Source organism: Saccopteryx bilineata, chromosome 1 (genome assembly GCF_036850765.1).
Source record: "Saccopteryx bilineata isolate mSacBil1 chromosome 1, mSacBil1_pri_phased_curated, whole genome shotgun sequence".
In the NCBI taxonomy this organism is placed as follows: Eukaryota; Metazoa; Chordata; class Mammalia; order Chiroptera; family Emballonuridae; genus Saccopteryx; species Saccopteryx bilineata.
The window spans coordinates 96,166,703-96,183,928 of record NC_089490.1 but is presented as its reverse complement, the minus strand read 5'-3'; the positions used below and the strand labels follow the sequence as shown (position 1 = coordinate 96,183,928).

Genomic DNA, 17,226 nt, shown 5'->3' with positions numbered 1-17,226 from the left:
GCTTGGACCCAAGGTCACTGGCTCGAGCAAGGGGTTACTCGGTCTGCTGTAGCCCCATGGTCAAGGCACATGTGAGAACGCGGTCGGTGAACAACTAAGGTGTCGCAACAAAAAACTAATGATTGATGCTTCTCATCTCTCTCTGTTCCTGTCTGTTTGTCCCTATCTATCCCTCTCTCTGACTTTCTCTCTGTCTCTGTAAAATAAATAAATAAATAAATAAATAAATAAATAGTTATAGTTGTAAAAACTTAGCTCATTTATTTTTTCTTTTTTTTCTTTTTCTTATTTATTTTTTTTTTAGCGAGAGGAAGGGAGATGAGAAGCATCATCTTGTAGTTGCAGCACTTTAGTTGTTCATTGATTACTTCATACGTGCCTTGACGAGGGGGCTCTAGCCAAGTCATTGACCCATTGCTCAAACCAGCAACCTTGGGTTCAAGCCAGCGACCTTTGGGCTTAAGCCAACGACCATGGGATCAATCAGTGATCCCGTGCTCAAGTCAGCCACTCTTTGCTCAGCTGATGAGCACACACTCAAGCCAGTGACCTCACAGATTTGAACCTGGGACCTCAGTGTCCCAGGTTGATGCTCTATCCACTATGCCAACATCAGTCAGGCAAAAAAACTTGGCTCTTTTTTTTTTTTAAACTTAGCTCTTTTAATAGAGAAGACTCGGTTTCCTTAAGTATTCAAAGACCTGAGAAAGACAGCATGAAGCACAGGACATTTTGATAAAACACAGAATCTTTGTTTTCCAAGCAGATTACTGAAAAGGTAAAGAAAATTTTTCACAATCCCATCAGGAACAAACTAATAGTCCCAAAAAACTTTGTCCATTTAGCTGATGAAAGAAAATTAAGTTTCAGTTTTACATAGTACCCTTGATATCAAAGCTTATTTTTCTTTAGACAAACTAAATAGAGCTCTTTTATAAATCAATCTTGACAATATCCTCTGGAGATAGGAAAACATCAAATATACATAACATATATTCATAGATACACATAAATATACAGACAGATGTAAACAGAGACCTCATCACTTTCATTCCAAAACCTTAGTCACAAGTCAGGTACAATAAATACAAAGCTCATTCGTTTGTAAATAAGAGTTGAACACAAGTTTTCTCCGGCAGATGTAACAAGTTAGGCTCACCCACACACAACTAAAGTTTTTTACTAATATTTGTGGAGAAGACTTTCAAGATGTCTATTTCCCCTTGGCAAGTAATCTTATGGATGCTGTGGACCAGATTTTGGGCAAGGGAGCTTCTATGGCAGTCTATATTTTTAAAAGCTTCTTCCCCACCCATCCCTCCCCTTTTTTTCTTTAGTCACTGTGGGCAGTGTTTTGGTTATTTCCTGTGGGTGTTTACATTGCAAAAATATAAGATTTACAACATCAAGGGGCAGTGAAAGGATGTAGTTTTCTCTGGACATTTTGGGGTAATTGCTATTGAACATGTTCCTTTGTATCAGGTGTCCAGGAGGCATGGGGCACTCTGTTTCCCTATCAGTCACCACAATATGCTCCCCTTTGCTTTTCTTATTTAAAAACCCCGGGGATTCTACCTCTTGCATTCTAGTCAAGCTTTGTCACAAGTGCTCAGACCTTAGTCCACAACAGCACAGCACGTGCACGCTTAACTTTGCAAAATGTCATGCTAAGGTCTTCAACTTACTCTTTTTCTCTCCCACCTGGTCTGCTAGTCCCAAAAACTAGCAGAGTAGTAGACATCATCATGTCCTTCTCTAACAGCTCTTCTTCCAAGTCTCTAACGTGAGCTTCAGCCTCTAGCTGGGTATCGGTGGCCAGCAGAGCTGCCCACGGTAGAGGCCAGCCCACTGCTGCAGACATCATTTCCCATCTTTGCTGCAAAGTACTAAGTGCAGTTCCTCAAATAAGTGCATTAAAGAAGCCGGTGTTTTCAGGGAGTCCCTGTACTCACATGGTGGTTCATAAGCTTCTGGAGTACTGGCCACCCCCCCACACACACAGAAGTTGATGATCAGTCCAAGATTTCCCCTGCAGATGCCTCTTTCCCAAGGCCCATTTCTTTGGTTTCCTGGATGGCTTGCCAACTGTTGTTTTGCAACCTCCTCAGGAATTTCCCAAGGTAATCTGAAATTGGCCCCCATAGGAGGAGGGCAGGAAGAGACTAAAGAAATTCTGACACTTGGGATGATACAGCTTCAAATTGGCAGTTTTAATGAGCAAGGGACTTACTTACAACGCTTGTCATGGGTGGCCACAAGATGAGTAGTTTTCCACACCCACCCACCAAACCTTAAAAGTTTATGTAGAGTCCCTAAATGGATTCAGTCATGTCTCAAGGCTGTGTCTTTGGGCAGATTCTAGCACAGAAGGCAAGCAGAGCCTATGTTCCATGGACAGCTTCCAATAATCGAGGTTCAGCTCATAAGTCACTCATCCCCAACAGTCACTGGTACCTGTTAATCCAAATTCGGAGGGACCTGAAATATGGAAGACAGGAACAAGGTCCTTCGTTTACACATCAAAGCTTTATTGTCTAGCTTGGCCAAGCGGCGGGAACTCCCGACAGAAATCGGACGGAGAGTGCGCCGGCCCTTTGTTCTACTTAGTTTTTATAGTTTTGTAAGTGGGAAGTACAGAAGCAAAAATTGCAATTAGGAGCCCCTTACCGCTATTGGTTATAGTCATATGTCCTTAACATGATAGGACCACGTTCAATTTGCAAACCATACATCATTTTGGAGAAAACAAAATTTACAAGTCAACACAATGGTAGAAAGATGTCTCTTTATATATTAAAGGCTTTCCTATATTATCTAGTGTTTATCTGCTATCTCTCTGTCCAGAGTCACACACTCATTTACATAGGAGAAGTAGTTTCGGTGGGGACAAATGCCCGCAAATGGCTCATTGCTATGAGAAAAGGTTTATTTTGGCTTTTCTCTTCCTGCACCTGGCTAGCCATTCACCCTTTCCCCACAGGCGTAGTGGAATGTCTGGGGATCCATGTTTTCCTCCCCTTGCATTTACAGTACAATGCCAAGGGCCATCCTGGTTATGCCAATCACACAGTACAGAAACTATTCTCACAATTTCTCTGCACACCTTAACCCAAATTAATAAAATGTTCTCCAAGCCTCCTAAAATATTAATATTAATTCTGTAGCCTTTGGTACTTTACAACACCTGCGGGTGAAATGGCTCAGTGGCTCCTCAGTACCCATAGATCTCATAGCAGTGTTTGGGCTGTTCAATTAACCATTAGTGTTGCCCTGGGTGTTGGGGACAAGTGTATTAATCTGTATTCTTGGTTTTGTTCTGTTTTTTTTTTTTTTAATTTTTATTTATTTATTTATTCATTTTGGGGGGGGGAGAGAGAGAGAGAGAGAAAGAGAGAGAGAGAGAGAAGGGGGAGGAGCAGGAAGCATCAACTCCCATATGTGCCTTGACCAGGCAAGCCAGGGTTTTGAACCAGCAACCTCAGTGTTTCCAGGTTGACACTTTATCCACTACGCCACCACAGGTCAGGCTGTTCTGTTTTGTTTTTGAGAGAGAGAGAGAAAGGAAAGGAGAGAGATGAGAAGCATCAACTCATAGTTGCGGCACTTTAGTTATTCACTGATTGCTTCTCATATGTATCTTTTTTTTTTGTGGCAGAGACAGAGAGAGTCAGAGAGAGGGACAGATAGGGACGGACAGACAGGAAGGGAGAGAGATGAGAAACATCAGTTCTTCGTTGCGGTTCCTTAGTTGTCCATTGATTGATTCCATTGATTGATTTCTCATATGTGCCTTGATCAGGGGGCTACAGCAGACCAAGTAACCCCTTGCTCGAGCCAGTGACCTTGGGCTCAAGCTGGTGAGCCTTGCTCAAACCTGATGAGCCCATTCTCAAGCTGGCGACCTCAGGGTCTCGAACTCGGGTCCTCCGCATCCCAGTCTGATGCTCTATCCACTGCGGCACCGCCTGGTCAGGCTCATATGTATCTTGACTGGGGGGCTCCAGCTGAATCAGTGACCCTTTTCTCAAGCCAATGATCTTGGGCTCAAGCCAACAACCTTGGGCTTCAAGCCAGTGACTTTTGGACTCAAGCCAGCCACCATGGGCTTATATCTATGATCTCACACTCAAGCAGGATAAGCCTGTGCTCAAGCTGGCGACCTCAAGGTTTTTTTTGTTTTGTTTTTTAAGTTTTTATTTATTTATTTTATTTATTTATTTATTTATTTTTTACAGAGACAGAGAGTGAGTCAGAGAGAGGGATAGACAGGGACAGACAGACAGGAACGGAGAGAAAGGAGAAGCATCAATCATTAGTTTTTCATTGCGCGTTGCAACACCTTAGTTGTTCATTGATTGCTTTCTCATATGTGCCTTGACCGCAGGCTATCAGCAGACTGAGTAACCCCTTGCTGGAGCCAGCGACCTTGGGTTCAAGCTGGTGGGCTTTTCCTCAAACCAGATGAGCCCTCACTCAAGCTGGCGACCTCGGGGTCTAGAACCTGGGTCCTCTGCATCCCAGTCTGACACTCTATCCACTGAGCCACTGCCTGGTCAGGCGCGACCTCAAGGTTTTAAACCTGGGACCTTGGTGTCCCAGGTCAACACTCTATCCACTGCACCACCACCGGTCAGGCTATTACTCTGTATTCTTAACACGTGGGGAAACTGAGAATCAAAGAAAGGAGGCAGTGACTTTCCCAGGACCACAAGCTCAAGCAAGCCTAGAGAAGCCACATGGCTATGAGGAAACAGACAGTGAAACAGATCTGCATTCAAATGGCATCCCTGGTATTCAACCAGCATGGACTTGAGCCTCAGTTTCCTCATGTGAGTTAGACCTGAAAAAACATATCTCAAGGATAGTTTTAAAAATTAAACGTATCAAAAAGGAATGAACTATCAATCCATGAAGAAAAACCTTAAATACATATTGATAAGTATGAGAAACCAATCTGAAAAAGCCACATAATGTAAAATTCCAACTGTATGACATTTTGGAAAAGGCAAAACTAAGGGGACAGCAAAAAGATGTGTGGTTGCCAAGAGTTAGAGGGAAAGGAGAAATGAAGAGGTGGAGCACAGGGGTCTTCAGGGCAGTGAAATGATTCTGTATAATACTGTAATGGCCAATAATGACATTATACATTTGGCAAACCCATGGGATGTACCATGGATTCTGAATACTAATGGTGTGTCAAGGCTCGTTCATCAACTGTAACAAATGTACCACACTGATGCAAACATGGAGAGTGTGGGACTCTGTACATGTTGGGGGAAAGGAGGTATTTAGGAACTCTTTGGACTTTCCACTCAATGTTATTGTGAACCTAAAACTGCTCTTTAAAATAGTCTATTAATAACAAATTGGAGGAATCACATTACCTGATATCAAACTATATATTACAAGGCCACAGTGATCAAAACAGCATAGTACTGGCGTCAAGACAGATATATAGATCAATGGAACAGAATAGAGAGCCCACAAATCAGCCCATGCCTTTATATTTGACAAAGGAAGCAAGAACACTCAAGAATATATTCTATTTTGGCCCTGGCCGGTTGGCTCAGCAGTAGAGCGTCGGCCTGGAGTGTGGGGGACCCGGATTCGATTCCTGGCCAGGGCACATAGGAGAAGCGCCCATTTGCTTCTCCACCCCCCCCTCCTTCCTCTCTGTCTCTCTCTTCCCCTCCCGCAGCCAAGGCTCCATTGGAGCAAAGATGGCCCGGGCGCTGGGGATGGCTCCTTGGCCTCTGCCCCAGGCGCTAGAGTGGCTCTGGTCATGGCAGAGCGACGCCCCAGTGGGGCAGAGCATCGCCCCCTGGTGGGCAGAGCATCGCCCCTGGTGGGCGTGCCGGGTGGATCCCGGTCGGGCGCATGCGGGAGTCTGTCTGACTGTCTCTCCCCGTTTCCAGCTTCAGAAAAATACAAAAAAAAAAAAAAAAAGAATATACTCTATTTAATAAATGGTGTTGGGAAACTTGGACAGATAAATGCAAAAAAAAAAGAAAAAAGAAAAGAAACTAGACTACTTTCTTACACAATACACAAGAATAAAATCAAAATGGATTAAAGACTCAAGTGTAAACTCTAAACCATAAAAATTCTGAAAGAAAGCATAGGCAGTAAAATCTCAGACATTTCTTGTAGTAATATTTTTTCGATATGTCTCCTCAGGCAAGGGAGACAAAAGGAAAAATAAACAAATGGGACTACATTAAACTAAAAAGTTTTTGCACAGCAAAGTAAACCATCAACAAAATGAAAAGACAGCCCACTGAATGAGAGAACATATTTGCCAATGATACATCTGATAAAGGGTTAATATCCAAAATGTATAAAGAATTCATGTAACTCAACACCAAAAAAAGCCCCAAACAATTCAGTTAAAAAATGGGCAAATGATCTGAATAAACACTTCTTCAAAGAAGACATATAAATGTCAAAAGACATATGAAAAGATGTTCAACATCACTAATTATCAGAGAAATGCAAATTAAAACCTCAATGAGTTATCACCTCACCACTACCAGAATGGCTATTATCATTAAATCCACATACAAGTGTGGGCGAGGATGTGGAGAAAAGGGAACCCTCCTGCACTGTTGGTGGGGATGTAGACTGGCGCAACCGCTGTGGAAGGCAGTATGGAGTTACCTCAAAAATTAAAAATGGAACTGCTTTATGACCCAGTGATTCCAGTTCTGGGAATATTGTTGAAGAAACTTGAAACACTAATTCGAAAGAATACATGCACCTTTACGTTTACTGCAGCATTATTTACAATAGCCAAGATTTGGAAGCAGCCCAAGTGCCCATCAGTAAATGAGTGGATAAAAAAGCTATCGTACTTTTACACAAAAAAAGAGATCTTACATTTTGCAACAGTATAAATGGACCTGGAAATTATTATGCTAGGGGAAATAACCCAGTCAGAGAAAAACAAGTACCATATGATTTCATTTATATGTGCAATCTAATGAACAAAATAAACTACCAAACAAAATAAAAACAGACTCATAGATACAGAGAACAGACTGACAGCTGTCAAAGGTGATGGGGGTTGGGGGACCAGGTAAAAAAGGTGAAGGTATTAAGCAGAAAAAAAACACCTCGTAGACACAGACAACAGTATGGTGATTACCAGAGGGAAAGGGGGGTGAGGGGAGATAGAAGAGGGACCAGGGGGATAAATGGTGATGGAAGGAGACTTGACTTGGGATGGTGAACACAATGCAATATATAGATGATGTATTATAGAAATGTACACCTGAAACCTACAGAATTTTATTAACCAATGTTACCTAATAAAATCAGTTTTTAAAAAAAATTTATTAATTAAAAAAAATAAAAGTATGAATGTACATGTAATAGGATAACATGAATGGTTCAACTCAGACATCAAAATACAATAGATTAAGATTGTATCATGGGTGCCAGGGGCAAATTTTCTGTGGATTCATCTAAAAACCAGTTATACCACTTTTCTGCTATGGTGATGCTGGGTGGCAGTACTTCCATGAACTTCCATGATGAGTTGGGGCTGTTCATTGAAGTGCAGGCCAGAGTAACAGTTCTGACACTTGGGATGATACAGCTTTGATTAAAGTTTATAGTAAAGTCATAGCTTTATTTAAGAGTGCGCTAAAAGTGGTAAAATTTCAGCCCTGGCCAGTTGGCTCAGTGGTAGAGCGTCAGCCTGGGAAGTGGAAGTCCCAGGTTTGATTCCTGGCCAGGGCACACAGGAGAAGCGCCCATCTGCTTCTCCACCCTTCCTTCCCTCCTTCCTCTCTGTCTCTCTCTTCCCCTCCCACAGCCAAGGCTCCATTGGAGCAAAGTTGGCCCGGGCGCTGAGGACAGTTCCATGGCCTCCACCTCAGGTGCTAGAATGGCTCCAGTTGCAACAGAGCAACACCCCAGATGGGCAGAGCATCGCCCCTAGTGGGCTTCCTGGGTGGATCCCGATAGGGTGCTTGCGGGAATCTGTTCCTCTGCCTCCAGGCTTCTCATTTCAGAAAAATACAAAAAAAAAAGTGGTAAAATTTCTGAAGCTTCTGATAAAAGATGTGGCCAGTTAGCTCAATTGGTTGGAACATCCTCCTGACGCACAGAGGTTACCAGTTTGATCCCAGGTCAGAGCACATACTGACCCAGATTGATGTTCCTGTCTCCCTCTCTCTCTCTCTTCCTCTCTCACTAAAATCAATAAATAAAAATTTAAAGAAAGAAAGAAAGAAAAAGATGTGGCACACATAAAACGAAGTCTGTTAAACACTGAAGAAAAAAGAAGGTAGCTAAGGAGGAAAGGGGGCAAAAAAGGGGGAACAGGAAGAGGAGAAGGGAGAGAGGGAGGAGAGAGAGGAAGTGAAAGAAGAGGAGGAGGAAGGAGAGAGAAGGAGAAGAGAAAGTGAAGGAGGAGCACATAACTTCACTGAAATAATGGTGAGTGACAGCCACATTGGTCAGTGGTTCTGGCATTTGGACAAAAGGCACAGGTACTTACCTAGCTGTCATTGCTTTGGTTTAGAAATAAAGAGCATCAACTCTGGTCCACTTTTTTTTTTTTTTTAAATCTTTGAAGAAGTTATCAGCAGTGAAGAAAATGAACAGGAGAACAAAGATATAAAGGTAGTATTTCACCAAATGAAAATTAGAAATCCTCCGAATCTCTCTGAAGCAAACCCAATCCTATGATGTCAGAAGAGACCCAGGAGAACCTTTGCCATCTCTTCCATCATGCTCCCTGCCCCCGCTAGACCTGGGGAAACCTCGATTCGAATTCAATGTCCACCACCCTTTTTTATCAGTTTACCTTTCATTCCCTTCTGGACCAGCATGGAGTCCCCCATCACCTCCTTGCTCCCAGGTCCTCCTGGTAATGCTGATGTGATGGAAGGTATACTGATAGTTTGGCTCATGAGTGACATACTGGGCACCCTCTGGGTTTAAAACAAAGGCAGAGAAAGAAGGTCACAGTCTTTGGTTAAGTACAGATATCTCTCTCCCAGGAAGAGTAACATTTTATCAAACCCTGGCTGACAAAAGCAAATATTTAACCATTTTTTCTATAAATAATTGGTGTTTAGTATAATTTACATCTACTTTCAATTGTGGTCAGTTGGAAATTGTTAATTACCAGTGTATCATTAGAGTCTGGTCAAGAAGACAGGATCCAAAATAGGTAATTCATCAGAGTGAATTTAATATAGGGAATTGCTTAAACAAGTTTTAGAAGACTGCAAAATCAAAATAAAAACAAGGAGGGCATGCAGAAATAACCAGAGGGAACAGCTACCAGCCTAGGGATGGGGGGACAGAAGGAAGAGGTGGGGTTATGGGGCTCTAGAAGCCCAGAGGAGGGAGCCTGCAGAGTTGGGACTCAGACCTCAAGGAGGGGTTGTGTCCTTGAGGGCTATGGAGAGGCTGATTCTGATACTGCTACATTCTCTGCCTCTGATCATTGTCTGAGATTCCTGAAGCCTTCTCCAATTGGGAGTGCAGAAAATGCAGTTAGGTGAGCAGAAGTGAGCAGACAGGAAAGGAGAAGCTGGCCACATCTCTTGTGGAGCAGCAGGCCTCTCCTGGCACAGGGGAAGTGATGATAACTCTAAAATTGGAAGCTTTGACTATTACCTGTCACTACACCTTGTAATTCTGGAATGAAGGCCATGTTCAAAATCACTATAGGAAAATCTTATTCAAATAGACTTAGAAAGTCCTGAAAGTGTGGCTGTCATGGGCGTATGACCTGGTGCAGTTACTTAACAAATTTGGGCAGGAAGAAGCTTTCTTTACTACCCCAGAAGGAGGGGAAGATTTTCTCCTTGCCCAGCAACAACCCAGCAAATGAGAAACCACCACACTCAGCCAATGAGAAGCCACTGTCACCTTGAACTCTCATTCTCCTCTAGTGGACTTTTGCTCATAATTACACCTCCCAATGTTCTCCTTTCTCTCTATAAAATGACTTTCCCCTTTTTTGTTCTCCAGACTTGCCTGTGGTTCACCATAGTTTGCACATCCCAAATTGCAATATTCTGCTTTTCCCAAATAAATACTTTTTCTTTTGGTAAAATAATAGGCTATTTTATTTTGAAATTTGACAAACTTTACCCTAAAAGTCATCAAGAAAGTTGTGGGCCTGACCAGGCGGTGACACAGTGGATAGAGCATCGGACTGGGATGCAGAGGACCCAGGTTCGAGACCCCGAGGTCGCCAGCTTGAGCACGAGCTCATCTGGTTTAAGCAAAAGCCCACCAGCTTGAACCCAAGGTCGCTAGCTCCAGCAAGGGGCTACTCCGTCTGCTGAAGGTCCGTGGTCAAGGTACATATGAGAGGGCAATCAATGAACAACTAAAGTGTTGCAACGCTCAATGAAAAACTAATGATTGATGCTTCTCATCTCTCTCCGTTCCTGTCTGTCTGTCCCTGTCTATCCCTCTCTCTGACTCACTCTCTGTCTCTGTAAAAAATAAATAAATTTAAAAAAAAGAGAGAACTTTTTTTTTTTTTTTTTAAAAAAAGAAAGTTGTGAAACTGCCACACATCTATCCTAGGCAAAGAAGAACTGCCCCACAGAACACAGTTGAGAAACAGGGTGAGAAAAAAGTGGCTGTAAGATTGCAACCCATGTGCCCTCCTTGTTCGGCCTATGAGGTACAACTATAAAGTGGCTGCCATTGAACCCCAGGGCTCTGACCCCTCCCACAGGGCTACACTGACTATTACATAAGAGTGTTACACCTCCACCTCAACGAAAGATGACAAAATCCTCGGGTCTCAGTTGCCAGGAGCAGGGCTGCCTGAAGGAGTACCACAAGCACAGCTTTCCACAATGTATCACTAATACCACTACAACTTCCCCTGGGCTTGAGGTCTCCAAGCACTCGGCTGTTTCCAAAGCCTGTCAACAGTGAGCACCTAAATGCCGAATGGCTAGCCCCAAGCAGCCTCTGAATCCTTTCATTAACAAAGTTGCTTCCGTGTTTGTCTTGTAAAAAATTTGTCTTGCTTATCTGGAGCTTGTAAATTTTCCCTTTCTCCACACCCCCCCACCAATTAGTGAAGTTCATTCCTTTATCCATGCCATGGGATGCTGTGGGAATTCATCCTGAATCTGGGGATTACCAGGTGGGGCTCCAGAGAGGACCATCTGCATAACAGTCCCAAATCAACTCTGGGGGCCACAAAACAAAGTAGATGGAAGTAGATTTTTACAGCCTTCTATATTCTGGTCTCATTCTTTCTACCCAAATTTATATATATCTCCACCCAAAATGGAGGCCCTGCCCCAATTGGGTCCCCTTCAAAACAGCTCTTTACCTTAATACACTGTGTCCACCACCACTCACTGAAAGGCAGAATTGTAAAACCCAACATCCATAAAATGTCGTGGTTTGTAGTTGTACTAAAGCATGAAATCTGCATTTCATGCCATGAGGATGGTCTGTAAGAGAGTGAATCAATCACTCTCACTGGAGAGGGAGGCTGTGGGGTGGGATTATAAAGGCTTCACTGGGCAGTAAAACAAACCTGAGTTTAAATCCTGGCTCTGCCACTGAGCGACCTGGGGCGAGTCACTCAACCTCTGCACTCCTGGCTCTCCTCCGGACAATGAGGAGCAATTTGTACCTTGCGGGGCTTCTAGAGAGCAGGATAGAGGGGCTCAGTAAACAACGGCTGACCTTAATATCCTGTTGCTGTTCTCCCGGATGAGCACACATGGAGGGTATGAGTGAGAAAACACAGCCCCTTTGACCTAACATCAGAGGCAGGTTGCTGGGGCTACTGAGCCAGGTTGGAATGCGCTGGTGGGGTCAAGAAGCCAGGTGCAGGCTCTAGGCGGGGGAAGGGCAGGAAAGGGTTAGAACTAGAAGCCTCTGAGCAAGGAGTAAGAATCACTTTCCTATACAGTAATCATCTAAAATCCTAGATGATCCTTACATCTACAAAGAGTAAGAATCACTTTCCTATACAGTAATCGCCTAGCTTTAGGGGACCCCTGTGTTTTGGTCATTCGACCCCCGCCGGGTTCGCGACCCACAGGTTGAGAACCGATGATCTACAGACTCCTGGGACTTTTTTTTTTTTTTTTGAAGAATTTTTACCCTGTATTAGTGTCTTTCTCTCCAGCACTACCCTTGTCTTGGTGATTTCAGGATTCACAATAAAATCTTTCCAATAACCTGACCACTCACTTGTTTGACTTCCTCACCCACTCTCATGGCCAGTGACTTTACAACTTGTTTGTCTGTGACCCAACCATACGTGTGACTCAGTGTATATAAACATCATATGTACCGTAAATACCCATGTCTGCACATATATAAATGAAATAAAATTTTATAATATAATACTTACCCTTCCTTGCTACATGCATTGTGCTCTGCTATTTTCTATTTTGTTTCATTTCATTTTTATAGTCGCACTAACTTAATTTGAGGATTCACTAATGGGCCATGACTCTCAATTTGAAAAACATTGCCCTAGATTTTTTTCATTACATCACTCCAGTTTTAGACATCAAAAAGCTGGGGAGGAACCAACAGGAGACTGAGATGAAATCAATATAAAATATTTTAAATAAAATAAAATAAATTTAGTGTAGCTTACATGCGTAGTATAGTGTTTATAAAGTCCACAGTAGTGTATAGTAATGTCCTGGGCCTTCATTCACTCCCAGTCACTCACTGACTCACCCACAGCAACTTCCAGTTCTGCAAGCTGCATTCATGGCAAGTGCCCTGTACATACAGGTGTATCATTTTTTAACTCTCTTATACCATAACTCTACTGTACCTTTCCTCTATTTAGATATGTTTAGGTATATTGTACAAATACTTACCACTGTATTATAATTGCTTACAATATTTAGTATAGTAACATGCTGTACAGGTTTATAGGAATGGCTCTGCCATAGGGCCTCAATGTGAGTAAACTAGACCATCTAGGTTTATATAATGCCCCCTGTGATGGTCACACAATGACAAAAACACAATGTGAGGTTGTATTGCACTCTCTAGACTCTTCCTGTCGCTCAAACTCATTGCCTCTAGTATTCCAAGTTCAACTATTTTCCAGCCCTAGCCAGTACCTCCAATCTTACCACCATCTCCCTACCTCTCGTGCCCTCATGATGTCACTTCCTCTTTATCTGATTTAGATTGCATAGTTCATAATGATAATCTGTAAATTGATTCATTTAATAAACAGTTGCTTAGTTTCCCCACTCTGTCTTAAGCATGGTTCTAGGTGCTGGAGATACAGCAGTGAACAAACCAAAACACAAAAAAACCCCTCCCTGCCTGACCAGGCAGTGGTGCAAAAGATAGAGCGGCAGCCTGGGACGCTGAGGACACATGTTTGAAACCCCGACGTTGTTGGCTTGAGCACGGGCTGATCCGTCTTGAGCATGGGCTCACCAGCTTGAGCATGGGACTGTGGACATGACCCCATACACACTGGCTTGAAGCCCAAGGTGGCTGGCTTGAGCCCAAGGTGGCTGGTTTGAGCAAGGGATCACTGGCTCAGCTGGAGCCCCCCAGTCAAGGCACATATGAAAAAGCAATCAATGAACAACTAAGGTAAAAAGACCCTGCCTGTGGAAGAGCTTTCTATTGGAGGGAAAACAGACAATAAGCAAATAAACGAGAACATTTAAGCTATTTCATCAGTATAATAGCGAGTGCAAAGGCTTAAGACAGGAGAGTGCTGACGGGTCCCAGAGACTGCAGAGAGGCTAGCAAGCCTAAAGCAGAGTAAGCTAGAGGAAGAGGAGGTCGGGAGGAAAGCAAGAAGCCAGATGGTCTTCTAGGCTATTCCAGGGACTTGGGGTTTTACTCTAAATGAGATGGGCTATCATTGCAGGATTTGAGGAGAGGGAGCGTCCTGATCTATTTTATGTCTTTAAAAGCCTCTGTTTGGAGAATAGATGGTCGGGAAACCAGGGAGGAGGATGCAGGCTAAGATGCCATTGGATTGATCCAGATGGGAGACAATGGTGGCCTGGACCAGGGTAGTGGGACGGAGGTAGCGAGCAGTGGATATCATTTTGAAGGTAACGCTAACAGGATTTGCTAATAGGACAGTGTCAAGGATGACACCAAGGTTTTTGGCCCAAGCAGCAGAAAGTATGGAGTTGCCTTTTCCTGAAATGGGGAGTCTTTTTTTTTTTTAATTTAATTAATTGTGTTTACATAGATTCTAGGGTCACCCCGATGAAATGGGGAGTCTTTAGGAGGAGGTTTAGGGGCAAGGGAATCAACAGTTGAAAGCTAGATACATCAGTTAAAAATCCAAGTAGAGGAGCCTGACCTGTGGTGGCGCAGTGGATAAAGCGTCGACCTGGAAATGCTGAGGTCGCCGGTTCAAAACCCTGGGCTTGCCTGGTCAAGGCACATGTGGGAGTTGATGCTTCCAGCTCCTCCCCCCTGTCTCTCTCTGTCTCTCTCTCTCCCTCTCTCTCCTCTCTAAAATAAATAAATTAATTAATTAAAATATTAAAAAAAAATCCAAGTAGAGAAATATGTAGTTAGAATTTTGGTACATGAAGTTCAGGAGGGTGGTCTGGGAAGGAGCTGTAAACTTGGAGATATTACTACCTAATTGATATAGTAAAACCCGGGGACTGGATGAGAGGATGCTATAGAATGAGTGAAAACAGGGAGAGAGGAAAGTTCCAAAGACAGAGCCAAGGGGTCAGGTTGATGAGGAGAAAATGGCAAAGGAGACCAAGAAGGAGCAGCCAGCGAGGGGAGGGGAGAAATTGAAGCGTAAGGTCCAGGAACGCTGGGAGAGAAAGTGCCTCTAACAGGAGGGAGCGATGACCCATGCGAAATGAGGACAAAAATGCTCAGCTTTATCAGTAATCAGGGAAATGCAAATCAAGACCACAGGGAGCCCGACCAGGCGATGGTGCAGTAGATAGAGCACTGGACTGGGACGCGGAGGACCCCGGTTCGAAACCCTGAGATCGCCAGCTTGAGCGTGGGCTCACTAGCTTGAGTGAGGAGTCGCTGGCTTGAGCATGGAATCATAGACATGACCCCATGGTCGCTGGCTTGAGCCCAAGGTCGCTGGCTTGAGCAAGGGGTCACTTACTTTGCTGTAGCCCTCCAGTCAAGGCACATATGAGAAAGCAATCACTGAGCAACTAAGGAACTGCTCATATCTCTCCCATCTTGTCTGTCTGTCCCTATCTGTCCCTCTCTCCGATTCTCTGTCTCTGCCAAAAAAAAAAAAAAAAAAAAGAAGACCACAGGGAGATGCCAATTTATACCATTCAAATGGTAATGATTTGAAGCCTATGAAGATCATATGTGCAAAGAGGCTTTACTTAGAGCAATTGGGCTGTCATATATATATCATATATATACTAGTAGAAATGTAAGTAGGCACAACCACTTTGAAAACAACATGGCACTCTTTTTATGATGTTACAGGATGATATTATACAACCCAGGAATTCCTCTCCTAGGTATCTATCGACCCAAGAAAAATGCTTGCAAAGGCACATTATGTAAACAATGTTCTTGTTATTGCAAAGAGCTGGAACAGCAGAGAGCTCATGGCAAGAGAATGGATATATTGTTTTCTTCACATGATGAAATACTACACAGCAGTGTAACATGAAAGAACACTTTTAAAAATTTGAGTCAGCTCATGTACTTCTCTGCCAACCCCCCCAATGGCTTTCCATCTCTTCGAATGAAAGCCAGTCTTTTTCTTTTTAAATTGGATTTATGGGGGTGACACTGGTTAACATAATCACACAGGTTTCAGGTGCCCAATTCTACAACACAGCTCTATACACCGTATTGTGTGTTCACCCCCCATGTCGAGCCTTCATCCATTACCATTTATCCCCCCATACCCTCTCCACACACCCTGCCCTCAGCACTCACCACACTGTTGTTCCTGTCTATGGGGTTTTTTCTTTTCCTTTTTCTTTCTCTGGTCCTTTTTGGCTCAATCCCTCCACCCTCCTCATGCAGTTCCCCCTCCACCAAGGCTGTCAGCCTGTTCTCTGTGTATAAGTCTGTCTCTATTTTGTTCATTAGACTCCATATATGAGGGGAATCATATGCTATTTGTCTTTCTCTGACTGAAAGCCAGTGTTTGCAAAGGGCCTGCAAACTGTCTGCCCGAACTGGTCCCCTATCCCCTCTGTCCTCGTGGTTTTCCTCTGGCGCAGGCCAGGCAGGCACCCACCTCCACCTCCTGTTTCTTCTGCCAGCAGAGATTGTCCCCAGACCTACACAGGCACGTTCCTCACTGCTTTCAAATGCCATCCTATCAGTGAGGACTTCCGACCCAGCCTTCCCCACTGCACTCCACCCCCTTAACCTGCTATCTTCCTTTTCACAGTTCCTATTGCCCCAATTTGTCTACCACAATGAGAATATAAGCTCCTGGAAGCCTGACTAGGTGGTGGCGCAGTGGATAGAGCGTCGGACTGGGGTACGGAGGACCCAGGTTCGAGACCTCGAGGTCGCCAGCTTGAGTGCGGGCTCATCTGGTTTGAGCAAGGCTCACCAGCTTGGACCCAAGGTTGCTGGCTTGAGCAAGGGGTTACTCGGTCTGCTGAAGGCCGTGGTCAAGGCACATATGAGAAAGCAATCAATGAACAACTAAGGTGTTGCAATGCGCAACGAAAAACTAATGATTGATGCTTCTCATCTCTCCGTTCCTGTCTGTCTGTCCCTATCTATCCCTCACTCTGACTCTCTCCCTCTGTCTCTGTAAAATAAAAAAGAAGCTCCTAGGGAAAGGACATTGTCTATTTTGCTCCAGTGCCTGGCAGAGTGACCAGAACTAGGGCCACCTCCAAGCTGTGCAAGGCCCTGGGCAAATAGTCTTTTTCCGGATACCTGTTTAGGTAAATGAACTGAGTCACACAAAAATCTCCCACGACCCCGCACTAGCCAGCAGGAGCCAGCTAACCCCCGGTTGTTCTCCTGGAACTGAGGCCCCAGGATGACACCTGGGCACAAGTCCCAGAGTTCCTTGGGTCAAGTCCACGCAGGGGGTAGAGAGTTGAAGAGCACACTGGATGGGAAGTGGAGGGATGGCAACCAGGCCCAGGTCTAAAGGTGGCACTGCCCAGCACCCAGAGGTATCACTAAAAATTATTGCATGAATACACTGAGCTTAATTGTTTCCCTTCTTCTCTGCTTTTCTGTCCAAACTGTCTGGCTGAGAGGCCACAAGCATTCATCTACACAAAG

General features: G+C 44.0%; 1 non-coding gene across 1 annotated transcript; it reads left to right on the top strand.

Moving 5' to 3' along the window:
• The first annotated feature begins 7,664 nt into the window (after window positions 1-7,664).
• Window positions 7,665-7,740, top strand: TRNAP-GGG (transfer RNA proline (anticodon GGG)). The gene has a single exon. It is a non-coding gene; the product is annotated as a tRNA-Pro (tRNA).
• Window positions 7,741-17,226: the final 9,486 nt, after the last annotated feature.